Raw genomic sequence first — 17601 nt, forward strand, 5'->3', positions numbered from 1 at the left:
TGCCTGCACCTTACAGTAATCAGGAAAGTAGTGCAAGCCCTAGCTGTTGCATTTACCTACAATATGACTTGAAAAATATTTCCCCCTAAAAAACGACAGAGACCAAGCATGGTTGGGCGATTGGCGAGTCAAACAAACTCGAGGATAAGCAACTGCTAAATGATTGTGCTTATAGATGGACTTCCAATTTCTGTATCCTCACCCTTGTTCAAATCAAGATTGTAGTTTAAGGATGTTAGTAAATTATTCAGCACAGGATCAAGAAGGCACCACTTAGGCAAAGCACTGCCTGGCTTCTACAGACATTATCTCAGTCTAAACTAAAAAACGAAACCAGGGGTTGCCCAAACAGCCAGAAAAATCTGAGAGCAGATGTTTTGAAATGTCCGTTACATCAACTCTGCTAAAGTGTTGAAATTATTTTCAGAAAAGACATCACTGAAATATCTAAAATGCCAAAGGAATTAGGAACCAGTTCCTGCTTGTACTCCCTAGGACCCTAGATAGCTTTGCTGTCTTTAAAAGCTAGTAGTAACTAGTATGACAGATTTTCACTTTTTACTAAGGTCAATGAATTCTCAAAAGCCCAGAATGTTATTCACTATCATTTTTACAGCTAACCTGAAAGAAGATTAAGAATGCTTTACTGAAAAAAATGATTAGGGAAACAGGAGAGGTGGTCTGGAATTTGCAAACACACCCATGATGGAGATCTGGGATTACAAATCAGTACCGGCTCCTTCGCCATCACTGTGTCTGCACTACTTTTAGTGAATAAAGAGAATAAGAACAATCTCATGCTTAATAAACAAGGGAAACCCAATTATTAAAAAGAGGGAACAAACATTCAGATTAATTTACTGGAGCAGCAACTGACGTTAAGGTCTACCATATTTATGGACTTCTCATTGTATGCACTTTGCAAATCCTGCTGAAGGCAATGTTCTTATAGTGACTGCCTAATGATCTGTACAGATAATCGGAATCAATCAGTAATCTTATATAGTGTGACTATTCACTCGTCAGAATCTCAAGGCACTAAAGAAGGGATCGATTAACTTTGTGTATAAAAAAAACACCATCCATCTTGCAACTGAGTTTTGGACAAACATGAAAGCACAGCTACACAGTAGAAAATATGTCCTGTTATTTTCAAATCCATTGGGTTATCTCTTTCCACCATCGCCATTAGGTCTTTATTACAATTTACAACATATAAACGTATACATTCAGTAGCGTACTGTGGGTCGATGAGGAACAAGATCAATCATAAGTTTCTACCCTAAAGGCCTCTGCAGGTGTCGGTGTGTTTCAGGCTCCCGGATATGTACAATCTTTTGTTCCAGTGTTTGTTTGCTCTGCCAGTAATAGGAGTAGGAGGCACATGCAGCTCTGCCCTAAGAACTGCTACAGCTTTTCATAGTAACTCAACAATTCTCCTGCACCAAAGTAAGGCATAACAATCAGTGGTGGCCCTGTAGGAGGGGTGCCATGCCTAATGTGGTCTATTAAGGGGACACACATGGGGAGGTGGGGTGGCGCAGGGTACCATAGGCTAATATAGATGCCCAGTGAGTATCGCCTACTGACAAACAGGGGAAGTTCATCCCTCCACCCCCAGGCTGCATAATGGGGTGTGGTAGGACATCCACCAACGTGTGCCTTTGTCATCAATTTGTCCAAGTACACATACCAAGCGTCCCATTGTTGGGCCACTCCTCTTCACAGTGGGACTAAGAGCAAAGAACCTGTCGCACCAGTTGCCTATACAAGAAATCATCCTCCTCCCACCCCCTTCAAATGAAGAAGGAAGCCAATAAGCAGTGAATCTTCATTAAAAATCAAAGCATCCGAAAAGAGTATTACAAACTCTAATCATAAGAATCAGAAAATTGTTTTATAATTCTTGATGATCAAATCGACTGTGACCCATTATGCCGCCGAAATCTGGAGATTGTGGCAAGGAAGACCTTAATGGTCAAATGGGAGAGGCCAGATTTAGCCAGCTGCAAGAAGAAAGGTAGTAATTGTTCTGACGCAGATTGAATAGGGTTTACTTCTGAACTAGCACACCAATGGCAGAATCTCTGCCATTTAAGCTTGTAAGTTTTGATAGTGCTCGGAGCTCTAGCATGTGCAAGGACTTCCCAACAGTCAGCAGGGATGGTTAGGTCGGCGTACTCCGTGTACAGGAGCCAAGCGAACAATCGTAGCGATCTTGGGTCCGGATGGCAGACTTTGCCGTGATTCGTTGTTAGCAAGTTCTGTATTGGACATAACCTGGGTTTGTACTCTAATAGGAGTAGAAACTCTGAACCAGAACTGCCGAGGCCACCTAGGTGCTACGAGTAGTATTCAGCACGGTCCCTTCCTCCTCTTCCGCAGAACCCTTGGGATTAAAGGAATCAGAGGCAAGGTGTAAGGATAAATCTTTGACCAAATTATCAAAAACACATTCCCGCACAATCCCTGTTGGGGTAGCCAGCTGCAGAAGAATCAACATTTGTGGTTCAGACTGTTCACAAATAGGTGTAACTTCGGTTTGCCCCACAACAGATATATGCGATCCAGCATCGGTTGGTGGAGTTCCCATTCGTGGTTGGCTGTATTTGACCTGCTCAAGGAATATGCCAGAATATTGGCCACTTCTGTAATATGTTCTGCTGTTAATGTTATCTGGTGCTGAATTGCCCAATCCCAAATTTGCAGGGCCTAGAGGATAGCACAGTTGATCTTTTCCCTCCTTAAGTAGTGCATCTTTGTTGTACTGTCTGTCCGAATTAAGACTGATGCTCCTGAAATATTTGAGAGAAGATTTCAAGGCCAGGAATATTACTTTTAACTCTAATAGATGGATGTGTAAAAACCGTTGCTGGAAGTCCCATTTCCCCTGGACTGTCAGCCCTTCCAGATGTGCTCCCCAACCCTCGAGGGATGCAACGGTCGTAATTATGTAGTTCGGAGAATCTATTAGGAACGACTGGCCTGCGGCTATGTTTGGGATGTAGGTCCAACATTGACGCACCTCCTTCATCTGAGGTGTTCTTTATAATATCCTTGAAGGACCCTGAAATTTGTAGCCATTTACTGTCTAGCTCTTCTTGTAAGGGTCTCATCCGGAAGCAGCAGTTGGGAATGAGGGCAATGCAGGAGGACAACATCCCCAGCAGCGATAAGTACTTCTGAACTGAAGTGGACCTTTTTACAAGGAGTGGAGCTGCCAGTTTGCAAACCTTCTCTTGCCTTTCCTACGAGGCAAAGGCCTTTGCCTGGTGAGTGTCTTATGGTTGCTCCTCAAAAAGTTTTTACTCTTGAGGGAATTAGCTGAGACTTTGGCAGGTTGATGGAGAGACCCAAAGTCTCGAAGAGAGACATCTGAGTAGGATTGTGTGCCACTACCAGGGATTTTGCTTTTATGAAACAATAGTCCAGATAAGGGAAGATTTGAAATCCTGTCTGTCGTAGGTGGGCTGCCATAGGTGCTAGGACCTTGGTGAACACTCGGGCGCTGAACGAAGGCCAAATCGTAGAACTCGGAATTGATAATCCATGCCAGCCACTCTTTAGCGTAAGAATTTCCTGTGCTTGGGGAGAGTGGGGATATGAAAATAGGGTTCCTGAAGGTCTAGGTTAGTCTTGTAATCTTCTTGATTAACTAATTGAAGCACCACCTGAAGAGAACATATGGAAGGATTGCTTTTTCAGAAATTTGTTGAGGCCTCAAAGGTCCAAGGTGGGACGCCATTCCCCCCGATTTCTTTCTTATGAGGAAAAATCTCGAACAAAATCTGGTTCCTCGCTGTACACCTTGTACCACTTCGATGGCTCCTTTGCGCAACATTATCTTTATCTGAGATAACAGTTCTTTTACATCAGAGGAAGGAGGACCTCGGAGTGGGCAGTTCAGAGGGATCTTAGGAAATTCCAAAGTGTAACCATAGGAAACTATATCTAAAACCCATCTGTCTGCTATTATAGTCCATTCGGGGAGGAAAAGGGAAATTCTTCCACCAACTTTGGAAGGATTGATGGGAACTGTGGCCAGCACTGAGCGTTTGTCACCGTTTCCTGGTGTTCTCTCTGCCTCTGAAGGCAGTCTTGCCTCTATAGTGCTTGTAAGAAGCGTCAGGAGGTTGTTTGTACAACTGCTAATGTTGTGATGATTAATATCAAGATTGACCTTGATACGGCTGGTACTGCTTGTATTGACTAATCTCCCCGAAAGTAGGACAAGTCACCTCCTTCGGCTCCACGAAAAGGCTGCTTCTTGAACTGCAGTGTGCCTAGAGCCTTTGCAGTATATGTATCTTCTTTAATAGTTTCAATCAATAAATCAAGGAGATTATAGGCACACTACTCACCCGTAAGGGTCTCAAGGTGCTGAGGTGGGGGAACTCTGGTCAGTCGAAGAGCCAGGTCTTGAGGGTCTTCCTGAAGATGTGCAGGTAGGGCCGCGCCTGATGTTGATCGGTAACTTGTTCCAAGTCTTGGCCGCGATGTTGGAGAAGGTTCTTCCACCCGTTCTTGCTCTGCGGATGCACGGGGGTTCAGCAACGGCGGAGGAGAGGTTTCTCTTGGGTGTGTGGAAGGAGATAGTCATTGAGGGTCCAGTGTTGCATAGGCATTCGTATGAGTGGGTGAGTATCTTGAAGGCTACTCTTTTCTCAAAGGGGAGACAGTGGAGGTTGCGCAGGTGCTAGGTGATGTGTTCGTGTCGAGGGATGCCAAGGACGAGTGTGGCTGCGGTGTTCTGTGCGGTCTGGAGTTTGCGGAGTAGAGACTTGTTGATCCCGGCGTAGAGGGCGTTTCCGTAGTCAAGTCTGCTGGTTATGAGTGCATGGGTGACGGTCTTCCTTGATTCGGGGGATATCCATTTGAAGGTCTTTCGGAGTATGCGGAGGGAGTTAAAGCAGGTGGAGGCGACAGCGTTGACCTGTCGGGTCACGGAAAGGGAGGAGTCTAGTATTATGCAGAGGTTTCAGGCGTGGTCCGTGGAGGCTTCGCCAATGTGGTGACTAAATAAGGATTTGCCATGGTAAGGCTTATCAATGATTTTTGTCTGTACTTCTTGCCAAAATGTAGTCAGTCAAAAAAGTCTTTATTCGATTGTCATCATAAAAGACATACTATACATATTTAAAAAATGCAATATCAATATAGCAATACAGGATAAAAATATTAAGATCATATAAAATATTTTATAGTAGTCAAATTATTAAAACATGACGACTATACATAGTAAAAGATTATAAAACACACACAAGACTTTCCTAAAAACCATAATGATAACACTAGTTGAGAACAAGAAAATCCAAGTGGGACACAGGTCAAGGATTGAGTTTCCGTAACCTAAGAATCCAAGCCCAGCTGATAAATTTGGCAACACCTGTAACAGGATTAGATGAATCAGATTTCAAAATTCTACTGGCAACCTGTGCAGAACGGGTACTCAATCGGCATACGGGACGAAGCCACCTACGTCGTGGAAGAAGGTATGTTGGACAACAAAAAAGGAAGTGATCCATAGATTCGATCTTGTCCACACAAAAGGGGCACTTGTCACTACCAAGAGGGCTCCAGCTTTTAGTAAGCCCTCGCAGTGGTAGGGCACCCACTCTAAACTGGTGATACAGTTTGCAATCAAAGTGTTTCATAATGGTGTCCCAGTAACCTTTGTAAGCGGACTCGTCCTTGAGAGCAAGAAAAGTAGCTGTCATGGAGCTACCCGAGAAGGAGGCATATCTCCTGGCCTTAATCATACACCAATAGGCGTCCCTAAGAACAATTTTAGTCGGGAAAACAGTAGTGTCTGGGTTGGCCCAGAGGTCACCCATCCCAAGGTCAGTAAGCAAGGTTTTAACACCAGACAGCCAGGATATCCTATGTGAACCCTCAAGCCCTTTAACTTCCAAAAGAGCTTCAGCATAAATAGATAGTTCGGGTGCGGTCCACAGGCGTCGCCAAAACGCTAGGGGTCTATACCCTGCCATATCCTCTAAGGGCTGGATTCCCAAATCATATAATAATGGAATGCGCGGTGTTGATTGTGGAAGCCCTATTGCTGACCTAAGAAATTTGTTCTGGGCAGTCATCAGTTTGGACAAATTACTAAAGCTCAAAATTTTAGCACCATATAAGATGGTAGGAAGAATCTTGGAGCCATAAATCTTCATCAGGGGAGCGAATGGTTTTGTTAAAGAATGACTATGCTCTTTCAACAGAGCTCCATCTAATTGGGCGTGTTTAAGAGCGAGGAGGTCCAGCTGATGTGACCAACTACAGGTCTCGCTAGAAGTAACCCCCAGATAGGTAAACACAGCTGTTTGATCCAAACTGACACCACCCAAACATACCCACGAATTAACGCGCCTGGGGCCTCGAAAAACCATAAACTTAGTCTTTCCTACATTTATTTCCAACTCATGTTCACGACAAAATAGCTCAAACGAGACAGGGCTAACTGCAAGCCCTGTCTTGTCTTTGAAATCAAGAGTATCATCTGCGAACATGAGTAGGGGAATCTTCATTCCAGCCAAGGAGGGAGCATCAGTCGGGTGGTTGGAAAAATAACTTATAACCCTGTTAATAAATAAAGAAAACAGGGTGGGGGCTAGCACGCACCGAAGAACACCTTTTGAAACTTTGAATCTGTCCGTCACCTCCCCTGGTTTGCCCCAACGAACACGGGCATACGTATTGTCATGAATAATTACCAAGAAAGACACCAACTCTTTGGGCATGCCCATCTCCAGAAGTGCTTCCCATAACTTGGCCCTCGGCACAAGGTCAAACGCGGACCGTAGGTCCACAAAGGCGGCATAGAGCTTGCCACCCCCCCCAAAAGACCACCTTCCAGTATAAAAGTACAACCCTGAATACTTGATCCAGGGTCCCAATGTGTGAGCGAAACCCCGCCTGGAGAGGGGTCAGCACATTAGAATCAGTCATCCAGTTTTGTATGCGTCCCAGTACAAGGCGGGCTATGATTTTTTGTACTGCGTCAATAAGACTAATCGGTCGATAATTGGCCGGGGCAGAGCGATCGCCTTTCTTATAGATCAGCAGAATCTCTGCCCCAAGCCACGAGTCGGGGACAGCAGCACCACCCGCAAAGCCATTTGCTAGCATTATCAGGTACGGGACCCATACATCTTGTTCTTGGATGAATAAATCTGCAGGGATACAATCGGGTCCCGGGGCTTTGCCACTCCTAATACTTTTTAAAACAGACTTGACCTCACAGGTGGAGAATTCTAAAGGGGTTTCAAGAACAGGTAGAGGAATATTGAAAACTGACCTATCACTAACCATAAACTGCTCCTCAAAATACGCAACCCACTGCAGAGGCTCAACATAGGTAGTGGGCCGAGTATCCGAGGGGCAATTGCCCCATATGAGAAGATGCCAAAATTGGACCATATTACGGTCTTGACAAGCCTGATACAGATCCCTCCATCGGTCCTCATCCCAGTTTTGCTTGGCCTTTAGTTGGGCAGATTTGTATGCAGCCCTACATTTTTGAATGGTAGTAGGTAATCTAGATTTAATGGCCTGTATCAGGGCACTTTGGGCCAATCTGCAGTCCTTATTGAACCAAGTACAAGATCTCAACTCTTTGCCTTTACCAGTAGGAGGTAAGGCTCTAACAAAAAAAGATTTGAGTTCTGTAAAAAGCGCATTATGAATTTCCCGTATATTACCCTTAATCAAGTCTAGGGACTTCAGCCGGTTGAGTGTTACCATGGTGTTACTAACCAGATTCCTAATGGCCACCCGAGAAGCCTTGCTAGTGGCGATCTTCAGCCATCTCACCCTTCTTTGGTCGTTAGTGAGAATAACATCCACAGAGGCACTGCCATCATGAATCGTAAGGGAGCCAGTAAAGCTATTATCATTAATAGAGAGGAAAAGTTAGTTATGGTCACTCTCTACTCTGCTTATCATTAAGAGACCACAACTCCAAATTGACTAAAATATAGTCAATTCGACTCCCAGTTCTACCATTATCGAAGGTCATCCTCCCTAACCTATCTGATTTGGTTCGCCCATTAACAGCTCTCATTCCCTGATTTAAACAAACCCTTAATGAACAGGGCCGCTTGTGTCCATTTCCTTACAGGAGCCAACTCCAGCTGGGGAACACCCCAGAGAGAGTCTTCAACCTCTGTTAGATCCCCACTGTCAACACCCAAGGGCTCAAAACAAATATTGAAGTCTCCAGCCACTATCTTATTAATAGACTTCAGTTCGAGCCCCAAAAAGTTCTCCAAGAGAAGACAAGTGGGAGAGCATTTTCCACCCGGGAGACCCCTCACATAAATGTTTATAATAAGGAGATTAAGGCCATTAGGTGATTGAACCCTAATAATCAGTATGTCTGGGCTATCGATTGGGACCTCTACCACGGAAACACCCTCACATTGCCGAACCCACGTGGTTAGACCGCCCATCGGTCTACCCCTAGGGCCCTTAACAGCAGGTTTAAAAAAGTTCAAAAAACCTATACGAAAAAGGGGGACCGTTGCCCAAGTCTCTTGAAACTACCATATGTCAAAGTCGTCAATGAAACTGGCCCAATCAGGAATATCTAGCCTGGATCCTAAGCCTGCAATATTCCATGAACCAAATTTCAAGGGCGAATTTACAGGGCCGGTAACCACCACCTGACGTGGCGCAACCAATGGGTCATCCAAACTGACAAAAGAAGGCTGTAAGGAGGCAGAGGGGTTGGGCGTGCAAGAAATCTCAAGGAAGCGATAACATGGCAATATCCAGACTCAGTTGACATGAAGGAGCCGAGACCCCAGGTTCTATCCATAGATGGCAAGCAGAACTAGCCCTACGTCAATCATTATCCTCCAGTGTTGATAAAATGTCAAAACGATTAGAAGTCAAAATGGGCTGGTTAAACCTTGTTGGGAATCTCGAGAGAGCACGACTATCCCCCATAAACTGGATACACCCTGGCTTATAAAAGAAGCCTAGTAGGAGAATTTTGATAGAGTTGGACACTGATGGTTGATGGGAGGCAACATCTAATATGTATTCGACCAATGACGGGGACCTAAAGCTCAACACCACACAATCACCTGATAGGGACTTGTATGACTGGCCTATCCAGCTAATACGCCTCACCATTTTAAAATCATCAAACAAGGCCTTACTATTCCCTACTTTAGTACCTAAATAGTGCAGGGATTTGTTCTTAAGGTTTGACCAATGTTCGTAGGTCCCATCTGTAAGAGGTGGGACATTAGCCAAAACTATGGAGTAGGGGGTGGCTTGGGGTGGGAGGTGTAAATTGGGAAGAGTGTTAGAAACCCCAACTCCCACCTCCTCATTACCAACCCTATTACCCATAAGGGGGCAACTTTGCTCGTCGCGATAATTAGTACCCTTAACTGGATCCACTTCCATAGCAGGGTTCTGCTCAACAGTACAAGGATTGCTAGAAATGGGCGGGTCTTCCTGTATCCGGGCACAGGGTAATGATGAAGCGGGATCTAAAGAGAGTCTACGTTCCACAGCTTGAATCTCAAGATTCAATGCCGACTCTGCCCTAATTAGGTAATCTAGTGTCCCCCCCACCTTATCGGCAACCCTCCTCTTGGTCATGTTATAGCAAATCCAAGGCCCACCCCACACAGAGGCAACCCACCTTCCCCAAGTAACAGCAAACAAATACAACAATTAAAAGGTAATAAATGGGCTCAACAATGGTGCCTTTGCTACACCGCCCACCTTATCGTAAATCACAACCCTCAGCCGCACCCGACAGCTTAGCGGACAGGCCATGACGGGCTAGGACGGGCCCGCCCTTGGCCCGGGCGAGCCCACGCGCGTCCCGCGCTGTGGGAGGCTCTCCGGGAATTTATGCACCTCTGCGCCCTCTAGTGACGCTCAGCGACGATTTGCTAAGCCCCCTGGATGTTGTAGGCGAGGTTCAGCCGTTTCCCTCACGGCGGGACAAGGAGGCAAGCAGCGGCTCTGGTGGTAAGTTTGTAGAAAGAAAGAAGCCCTTCGGCCGTTCCCACTCTATTGGCAGACAAAGTTTGGCCAAAAAGTAGTAGCTCTTAACTAGCCCTGATGTCTCTAGACTGCAGACACGGCAAATTGGTGGAAATCCGTTGATGAAACATCCACGGCGTAGTCAATCTAAGCAGAGATCCTTTATCCCTTCTAAAGAATTCTCATCGCCTCACCCTTTGGAGTCCTCAGGCAACATTTCAATAAAAGTGGAAATGTCCGATGACATTTGGCGGTCGTACATGCCCAGAATGGCAAGAGAGATGGCCGATGTAACAGTGGTTGCTGCCATGGTGGAGAACTTTTTACCAATCGAGTCGAAAAGCCTTCCGTCTCTATCAAGCGGAGCAGATAGAGCAAAAGCAGGATTTCTGGCACAACGTTGAGTAGCTTATGAAATTACCAAATCCAGCTTAGGTTATCCTTAAAGGCAGGCAGGCGAATTGTCAGGCACCATATACTTCTCCAATTTAGGTAAAACTGCTTGAATTGAGGCTGGTGTTCATTACTTTTAAGCCTTCCTGACATAAAATCCACTATGGGGATTGAGTGAATCTGTGTTTTGGTCTGTTTCTTGAAATCACAAAGAAAACTATCAGCTTGTTTGGTTGCCATGGGAAGCTGAAACCTCTTTGCTGCTCTCTCCATAAGGGTATGAAAACCCTCTATGTCTTCGGGTGGCGAATCTATCGGCGGCGGGGTGGAAGGCGATGGTGTTTGTATTGGTTAGTAGTCCCACTTGTTAGGTAGTGATACCCCGTCCAGTTCACCCTCCTCTCTAGTCAGTGGTATGATTCTCCTGATCCTGTGGTTGCGTTGCTACAGGTACTGGAGAAAAAGGAGGGGTAGATCTAATTACCAAGGTAGGATGTGTGATAGGAGTTTGAGGAACTGAAGACGCTGGTTCTGAAGGAAGGACTCTGCAGTAGTAATCTTCCACCTTATGTTGCAGATTTGATACTAGGGAAACAGACATTTGAATAATTTGTTCCATTTGCCTGTCTTGGTTGGGGTCCTGAGGATAGAAAACGTACTCGTTATCTTCATCATCCTGGCACTTTATCCGATGGTCGGAGGGACTGCGAGCCACAACCAAGCATGCCATCATCCTCTTAATCTTCCTCCTCGTCTCGAGTATTAAATATTTCTTCTGGAGGACGGGGGATACCTTACTTGGAGAAGTGTGGATAGGTAAAATCACTTCTTGAAAAGCTCTTTTATACTGAGAAACTGACAAAACAGTGTCATGGGCAGTTTTCGTCTTCATTCAGGCAGGTTCAGAAGAATATTAGTGAGATGCGGGCAAAATTGTTGACAAGACCAACAACGACGTCAAACAAACCATCGACATTTCTTCTGTCTACAGTTTTGACATTGACAAAGATAGTCGATGGAGGTCAGTGTCTGTAGTCATGTGCTCCATCGACAAGGCCACCATTGAGAGATTTTTGTTCTTCATTGAGCCAAGAGCTGGAGTGGTAATGAGAGATCCATCGACGATTCTTTTGACAGAAGTCTTTTTTGCTCGTCGACATTGAAGACGATGCTGCCATCAACGTAGATGGTCTCACCCTTACAGAGACTATAGTTGACGGAGAAGAGGACGACGACATGATGAGCTTTGACTGAGGTGAAGAGAAAGTCAACGTTATCGTAGTTGTGGCGATGGAAGTTTGAGGGTGTCGTCGATGGCTTCATCAACGGAGTGTCTATTTGAGGTGACAGAAGCGTCTCCCGTAGAGACCTGGACGACAGTTTTATTTTGGAAGAGGCTTTAGAAGGAGTAGAGGGCATAGATTGACCCTTATATGAAGCTGGCTCCTTTTTAGAAGAAGGCTGGTCATCAGATTTTAAGGTGTGGTGATGTTTCATCAGCACCTTAATAGCCTTAGGAGGCACCAACTCGCCTCACTTGCCCTCTTTGTAGAGGCAGTAGTTTTGAGGGAGAGATCACTATCCACAGACTGAGGACTGCCCCGAGTTTTCAACTACTGTAGCCAAGGAAGACGTCCTTCTCTATCTCTCGAAGTCTTTTGAGAGAAAGTTCAGCAAATTTTACAGACTCTCACCTGATGATCAGAGTGAAGGCAGTAGATGCACTTCTTGTGGGGGTCATCCGAATGAAGTCTGAGTTTCCTACATGTGTCACAATGCCTGAAGGGTGATCTTTTTGAAGACCTGCTGATCTGAAGATGAGAAAAATCTGAGAGCCTGGAGCCTCTGTGGAGAGGGTTCTAGCGGAAGCTGTCGCCTGATTGGGTGGAGTTTGGACCATTCATAAAGACTAGGACGAGATATTGAAGTGAATGTTTCTCTATTAAGTTTAATGTTAAATTCATTACTTGCTGCTTTCTATGTACCATGGGACTCTTACTTCGACGACGGATAATCATTCAAGCATGTGAATCTATGGAAGATACCCCAATACTGGAGAATTAAAGATATTCTAACTATTCTTTGTATGAGTTTACAATTAATATTACGTTTTTGAAAAATGGTAAGATTCCAATTTAGATTCCATTTCAACTGGATGTTTACATCAACCAACAATAATACAAACTATTTACGATATATGGTACCCATGTGGACTTGCCTATGTAGGCCGGATGACCAAAAAACAGAAAGTCAGCGCATCTCTCAACACCAGAGCAGAATTCCTAGCACACCAGAGCAGAATTCATTGCAAGACTCCAAATTAACTTATGGTTCAAAACTTCATCCAGACAGGTCACGCTAAAAAGTAACTACTCACAGATAATCAATGTAGCTATAAACATTATGACGATGGCATGGCATTCTGCCATCCTGAATCAAAAGACACGCTTGTGGACTGATATACCCGACAAATGCACAATGAATGAATTAAAGAAATAGATTTCCTTGTCGAGATCTTCCAATTGCATGTACTGCTACTGCTTTAAGGAGTAACCAACATCAGTAGTGGCATTCAACTGTACATTGCTTAATGGGCTATCACTCCACACTGTCCTCACGCCACAGCACGGTTCATCAGGGACACTCCAATACTGATAGGACTTCAATGGCTTCCCTTGCCAGCCTGCACCATCCTCAATACCAGCTGCATAACTTACAAAACCAACACGACCTGTGTCCCCACTTACCCTCCAGACATTCTCACTATCTCCAGAGGTCCTTGGCACACCCACTACCAGGACACCATCAGACTGCAGACTAAAAAGGATAGATAGATCGATAGATAGATAGGATCTGGAACATACTAGTACCTTTTGATATTGATTAAGGAAAATGCTACTTACCAGTATGCATCTGTTCTTGGCATGTACAGCTGCAGTCGCACACTGTGCATAGATCACCATTTGGTGTTGGGCCCAGATGTTCGCACTTTGTTGTTGTATTGGAATAAGTCTTTGGAAGTCACGAGATAGGGGACTCCTACTTTGGACAATAGTGCGCATGGGCATCAACTCCATCTTCAGATTGTTTTTTCGCCAAGCAGAGAAATGATGGAGTTTTGTAAGAAACAGAAATAGATGCCCATGTATGTTGTATTAAGATATATGTTGTATCTAATTAAGATAATACTGGAACAGATAAAGGTAGCAGGGGAGGCGGGTGGGCATGTGTGAATCTGCAGCTCTACAGGCCAAGAACAGATGCATACTGGTAAGTAGCATTTTCCGTTCGAGGCATATGAGCTGCAGATCACACACTGTGCATAGATTGCATAGCAGTAAGCCTTCTTAGTGGCAACCACCAGTATCTGTTGCAGTAGTCTGAAATAGTGTTTGGAGTACAGCCTGACCCACACTAACCTGTTTTGCCTGCACATCTACACAATAGTGTTTTGTGAATGTGTGCGGTGTAGACCATGTAGCTGCTTTGCAGATATCATCTAAGGGAATGTTACCTAAAAATGACATTGAAGCCCCTATTTTGCGGGTAGAGTGGGCTTTAGGGGGAATAGATAGTGTACGTTTTGCTCTGTGATAGCAAATTTGTATACATTTCACAATCCACCTTGCAATCCCAGACTTTGATATGGGATTGCCTTTATGTGGTGGTGAGAAGGATACAAAAAGTTTTTGTTTTACGAAAAGGTTTTGTTCTGTCAATATAGTAAAGGAGGGCTCTTTTTATGTCTAGTGTATGAAGAGCTCTTTCTGCTACCGTTTGTGGTTGCGAGAAGAACACTAGCAACTCAACAGATTGGTTGAGATGGAAGGGAGAGATAACTTTAGGAAGGAATTTGAGAACCACTTTGTTATGATGGAGTTGTAAAAAATGGTTCTTGAATAGTGCCTGTAGCTCACTGACTAAGATGTAATGGCCACAAGGAAAGCGACTTTCCATGTAAGAAATTATAGCTCGCATTTATGCAGAGGTTCGAATGGAGGACCTATTAGTCTTGTGAGGACGATGTTTAGATTCCACACTGGTGAGGGTGGTACCCTGGGAGGAATTATTCTTGAGGCCTTCCATAAATGCTTTAATGGCAGGTACCCTGAACAATGACAGATGTCTGTTTTCTAGGTAAGCTGCTATGCAGCAAGAAGTAATCTAATTGATGTGTATGCTAGATTACATCTTTGAAGATGCAACAGGTAACATATGATGTGTTGAGTGGAGGCATCTAAAGGATTGATGGTGTTACAGTATATGACAAATCTTTTCCACTTGGCTGCATAGCAGGCTCTAGTGGTGGAGCGCCTACCCTCTTTGTATGAACGTTATCAATCAGGTGGAAGATTGAGGTAACCAAATTCTAGGACTTCAGGAGCCAGATCGCCAGGTTGAGCTGTATCTGGATGTCTGATCTCTCTATGGTTCTGTATTAAGAGCTGTGGGGAGAGGTGTAGTCTTTGGTGTGGGAATACTGATAGTTCCAGCAATGTTGTGTACCATGGTTGTCTGGCCCATGTTGAAGCAACTAGGATCAGTGTTAGTGACTGTTGCAGCTTGCGCACCACTAATGGAATGAGTGTGAGAGGCGGAAAAGCGTACGCAAATCTGCCTGAGCAATTCATCCATATCGCATTGCCTTTGGACAATGGGTGTAGATATCTGACGGCGAAGCTTGGTCATTTTGTGTTGTAATGTGTGGCGAAGAGATCTATCTTTGGCTGCCCCCACATTTGGAAAAAACAGTTGAAGAACTTGTGGATTAAGTTCCCACTCGTGAATCTGTTGTGCCTGACGACTTAACAGATCTGCCATGCGATTTTGAATTCCTGGAACATGTTGGGCTAAAAGGAATAGGTTTTGAGGAATAGCCCACCTCCATGTGCTAGTTGAGAGCTGCAGAGAGTGAGTCCCCCCCCCCCCCCCCCCGTTTTTGTAAATAGTACATTGCTGTCATATTGTCCGTGCGGACTAAGACAGCTTTGCCGGATATCGGTTTCTGGAATCATTTTAATGCCAGAAAGATTGCTAGTAACTCCAAATGGTTGATGTGGAGTAGCTTTCGCTGAGGTGTCCATGTGCCCTGTATGATGTGATGAAGTAGATGAGCTGCCCAGCCGGTGAGCGATGCGTCTGCTGTTAGCACAATCTGTGGAAACGGCTCTAGGAACGGTCGCCCTTTGGAAAGGTTTTGGGTGTTCCATCACTGCAGAGAGCGATGTGTGCGGATGTCTACCAAAACAGCATCTGTTAGCTGACCTTGAGCTTGGTTCCACTGACGTGCTAAGCATTCCTATAAGGGTCGCATCTGGAGTCTTGCATGAGGTACTATGAATATACAAGAGTCCATCGTCCCTATTAGTTGCATGAGCATTCGAGCTGGAAGGGAGTGTTGCAGCTGAAATTTTGTTATAAGGGTTTGCATGCTTGCTATCCTGGCTGGCCTCTGATATACAAGGCCTTTTGTTGTGGCACCTAGATATTGTTGGGTGTGGGACGGTTGGAGGTGTATGAGCTGAGTGAACCCTATAGTGTCCTCTGGAGGGGATGGTCTAGATGGGTAGATATCATCTTGTGGTGCATTAGGAACATCTGGTTTGCCATAATCGTCCCATGGGTCCTCTGGGGTGTTAGGTTCCTCTAAAGGGTCATTATCCCCTTCCTCCCCAGAGGTGTCATCATCCTGTGGTGGAGGAGATTGTGAGGGTACTGGAGATGAGATTGGAGAGATGTGGTGTGGAGGAGGAGGTGGAGAAGGAATTCTCAAGGAGAAGTGGCAATGGCTCTCTTTGGGCGTGGAGCCGGTACAGGTTTGTCCATTTTCCTTTTCCTGGTACAGGTTTGTCCATTTTCCTTTTCCTGGAAGGACTAAGTATAAGTTGACCTGTCTTTGGGTCTATTTCAAGAGTTTTTTGGGTTGGATCAGGCTGAAAAAGCTCCTCCTCAGGAGTGTGTTTTGGTGCCGATTTTTTCGGGTCCGATTGTTTGTGTGGCACAAGTTTTGGAGTGGTTTTTTGCTCCTTAGGCTTGGAATCGGGAGTTTTCCTGGGTTCTGTTGGGGTCTTTGGAACCGGTTGTTTCTTTGGTTCCGGTGATTTTTCGGATCTGAAGGTTGAGCGCCACTGGTCTTCGGAGCCAGTTGCTTGTTTGGTTCCGATGTTTTTTTGGGGTTGGAAGATTGAGCGCGAGTGGTCTTGGCCTCGTACTCAGGCGAAAGGCAGAGGTTACATCTTGTGAAGATCGGCGTGTGGAAACTTGGATCCACATTGAGGACACTTTTTGAAAGGAGTCCTTTCCATGAGCCAAAGGCCTAATGGCGCAGCTCGGCCCGAAGGACTGCGCCGACGACCGGAATCGAAGAATTCAAGTTTGGAGAGATGTGCGTCGAATGGGAACCGCGATCACAGCAATACTGAAGAATGGGTGAAGGATTGCGCGCCAAAAGGTAGAACGGTAACTATACCGAACTGGAGCGCGACTAACACATTCGAGCCCGATGGCGGAAAAAAACTGAAGCTGAGTCGATGCCCGTGCGCACTATTGTCCAAAAGAGGAGTCACCTATCTCGTGACTTCCAAAGACTTATTCCAATACAACAAAGTGCAAACATCCGGCCCCTACACCAGATGGTGATCTATGCACAGTGTGTGATCTGCAGCTCATGCCTCGAACCTTTATTTCGCCATTCACGACATTAAAGTGCCCACATCATCATTTAGCCAAGCAACAAACTAAATGCCACATGTACAGTGCTCAAAGTGCAGGACTCGAAAAATACACTCGCAGTTCTGAGTGAGATTTTATCAGGTCGGGCTATTTTTACCCTTACTAGATTTTGCTGCCTAGTAAACTTAAGCAGGAATAAACAGGTGTTCTGTGTGCTCAAGTGAATGAGCAATTAAGACTCCTTTAAAACATGTTTTTATCTTCATGCAATTGCTAACTGCTCAAGGACAGAGGTCAAATGTCAGTTTGACTTTTTACTTTTTGTTGCCTATCGGTTCCTGGAAAATTGTTTTAACTTTTTTCACTTATTTATTCACAGTTAATAGTTTGTCAAGTGAACTAACAAGAATTGTGAAACAAAAGGATGTAAAAGGCCAGTTTTCTTTCTCCAACATTTAAACTGCTTACAAATGAATAGTACAAGTATTTCAAAATTATGAAATAACTGTTTAGTAATTAAGAAGTGAG

The 17601-nt window shown here is 44.8% G+C and overlaps 1 protein-coding gene across 8 annotated transcripts in view; it reads right to left on the reverse strand.

Moving 5' to 3' along the window:
- The window catches only part of PAFAH1B1 (platelet activating factor acetylhydrolase 1b regulatory subunit 1), a 480612-nt gene that overhangs the window by 46882 nt on the left and 416129 nt on the right, over nt 1–17601 (reverse strand). The window lies entirely within an intron of this gene.

Source organism: Triturus cristatus, chromosome 3_2 (assembly GCF_964204655.1).
Source record: "Triturus cristatus chromosome 3_2, aTriCri1.1, whole genome shotgun sequence".
NCBI classification, from domain to species: Eukaryota; Metazoa; Chordata; class Amphibia; order Caudata; family Salamandridae; genus Triturus; species Triturus cristatus.